Source organism: Vicugna pacos, chromosome 3 (genome assembly GCF_048564905.1).
Source record: "Vicugna pacos chromosome 3, VicPac4, whole genome shotgun sequence".
NCBI lineage: Eukaryota > Metazoa > Chordata > Mammalia > Artiodactyla > Camelidae > Vicugna > Vicugna pacos.
Window position 1 is genome coordinate 37,696,999 of NC_132989.1, and position 3,009 is coordinate 37,700,007.

Sequence of the window (3,009 nt, forward strand, 5' to 3'; positions counted from 1 at the left end):
AAATCTGATGACTTCATATGAATTCATGGGTAAGACTGAACCAGACTGAGAAGATGAAAGTCTTGAGCAACACTGCCTCCCACACCTTCCTCCCAAACAGTAACAGAAGGATGGTTCCCCTACCCTACCCTTGCCCCGGCTTCTTCAAGATGCAGCCCCACTTGTCCCTTTCTCTGTCCACAAGCCCCAGAGAACCTCTTGGCCTTACTCGTCCTCTCATCCATGGAGGACTCTGTCCCATACAGGAAAGGAGAGATTATTGAAGCCATGCCTTTCCTCCTCTCAACTCCTTTATTCTGTTGGCTGAGTTACAATAGGAAAAGAAACCATCAAAAAAGCCACTGGATTTTGCATTTTGTTTCTTTGCCTCAGTAGTTGTGAAACAAAACCGTTACAATGGGCAGGATTAGGGACTTCGATTAAGAATTTTGAAATTCATTTGTATAAATAAATTAACCTGTTAACCTCTGTCTAGTAAAGTCAATAGTCTGGACACCAGGTTGGAAAAAAGTTAAAGTCTTAGTATTTCACATGTTACTAGTCCATACACAGAGATACTCAGATTAGCAACATAGAATTTCTTCCCTAGCTACCTTAATTTTGAATTGTCTCATTAAGAAATGCTCTGCTTAGAGCATTGATATTAAAGAGTTATATGCTAAACATTTATTCCTCTAGATTCCCTAAGTTATTATACACTTTAACAATTTCTAGAAAGCTGTATTTCAAGACTTTGTCGAGCTGGTTTTACTGAACCTTTACTTAATTAAGACTTAACTCTTGGCCTCAGGTCTTTACTGATGTCTTCAATAAGGGCAGTCTCTGTGCATTATGTCTACAGAGGCAGATTTATCATGAAGATGAAGAAGTTCAACTTCAGGGCCCCTCACTTCCTCAGGAATCTTCCAAGGAAGGCCGTGGGAGGGGTTCATAGAGTTGACAATTTTGGTAAAATTTGCAAAAGTGAAATATTTCATTAACAACCTGTTAAAACCACTGCCTGAGTCCATTTCACCTTCTCCTCTGACACACTTTACCTCATATATATCTGACAGTATTAGTGTGGGCCCCAAAATGTTCGTATCTAAGAGGAATTCTGGTTGGCCATATATTTATTTTGGACTTAGTGGTTTACATTCTGTGATGGCACTAACTTTAGTGGAAAACTGTGCAATTCCTACCTCTTCTGGCATATACTTTACCAGCTTTCCTGGTGTTCTGATACAAAGCTGCAGGGCCTGAGGTCATAACATGACCAGCATTCGAAGAACAAGAGTGGTGGAAAAGAAACAAGGTTTGAAACATACAGAGCCATAGCTAGTCTTTCAAAATCACTTCCAACCATGAAATAGGTAAAACTGCTAACAGAGTATTCTGTTCTCGTCGGTGCCAAGTGAATATAGAAGTTTCTACCTGCCAAGAACACACTGAACAAAACATCATAAACAATTTAAACAACCACTATACTTTATGTTTTTCTTTTCCATGGGAATTGAGGGAAATACACTTGTCAAAATTTCTGTCTTTGTAGGACACAAACCTGTAGCAATACTATAAATAGTAATGAGTCTGTGTGTGAAGTTGCATGTTTTATGCATCTCAATGTTTCAGATCTTACCTTTGTGTATCAGGCACCTCTTCTTTCTCTGAAGTCCGGAAATTCCAGGCAAAAGAACAGGTAGATCATACCAAAGCAATTAATCCTGAAATGGAAAAGATAAAGCTCTCAGAGAAATAATGAATAGATTCTTGGATTGTTCAATAATCCAATTAATGAAGAAAAACACATATACGAATACACTAGGGAAATACTTAAATTTCTTGCTGATTTAACATCAATAAATGACATTAATAAAGATAGTAAAAATCGCTTCTCGGCCTTTTGGCTAAGATCAAGTGTAGTATCTGTTCTTATCAGTTTAATATCTGATACGTCCTCTATCCGAGGACAATATATTAAATGGATTTTTGGAGCAGGGAGTTGGAATAGGAGCTTGCTCCGTCCACTCCACGCATCGACCTGGTATTGCAGTACTTCCAGGAACGGTGCACCCCTCCGGAAAAAAAAAAAAAAAGATAGTAAAATCCACATGCCACTGTAATCAAAGCATCAAAGACATAGTGGCCAATGTATGTCAGTTTAAGGAATATTTAAGATTAGTCTACCCAAGAAACCTTGAAATGTCAATTTCCTAAAGAAATTAACAGAGATTTTTCCAAAGTTGACAATTATAAAAATTTATGTGACATTACAAACAAGTTGTAAAGCTCAAAGGAACTTCTTAAAAATACCAGTAATCATGAAAATGTTCGATCAACCATGCTATTTTCTCTAAAGATAATGATATAATTAAATTGTTGTCATGTACACCTGAACTCGTATGTCAATTATACTTCAATAATTAAAAAAAATGTTGTTCTGGATGTTTGTTCCTAAAGTATGCAGCCTACAAATGTAGAGGGAAAAAAAGTATTGTTACAGCAAATTGTTAATGGCTTGTTGTCAACTTTTAAAAGTTTTAATTTTTTTGTGATTTATTTTTTCACTCTAAAGAAATGTTATCTTTTCTTCCTAATTTTGCATTTGAAATCACATATTATTTTTTAAATTAGGCACTTCAAGATAATATGTTTCGGGCCTCCTAAAACCTTTCTTAGTCCCTATGTTTCAGTAACTTTTTCGGTTGCTGAAGGAGACGGCCACATTATTTTTTTCCCAACAAGGCTCCTTTGAGAATGAAAGTTTTATACAAACAATTTCAGGTTGTAAACCAGGAAAGCCCCTAGAAATCCAGAAATGTGTCATACTACTTAAATAAATACTAACTAGAGAAATTTCTCATGGGTCAGTCACATAGATACAGGAACACTGATGTATACTGAGAAACTGGTATGACTTGTTATTTAGTTATCAAAGCAGCAACTCACTGTGTTTTTCTTCGTTCCTTGATTCCCAGGAAACTCAGAGGTAAGTTTTGGGCTCAACAGATATAGATTTCCTTAGTTCAG

General features: G+C 36.4%; 1 non-coding gene across 1 annotated transcript; it reads left to right on the forward strand.

Annotated features, from left to right (window-relative positions):
* The first annotated feature begins 1,866 nt into the window (after positions 1-1,866).
* Positions 1,867-2,057, forward strand: LOC116278223 (U2 spliceosomal RNA). Its single transcript, XR_004187619.1, has one exon. It is a non-coding gene; the product is annotated as a U2 spliceosomal RNA (small nuclear RNA).
* The last annotated feature ends 952 nt before the right edge of the window (positions 2,058-3,009 follow it).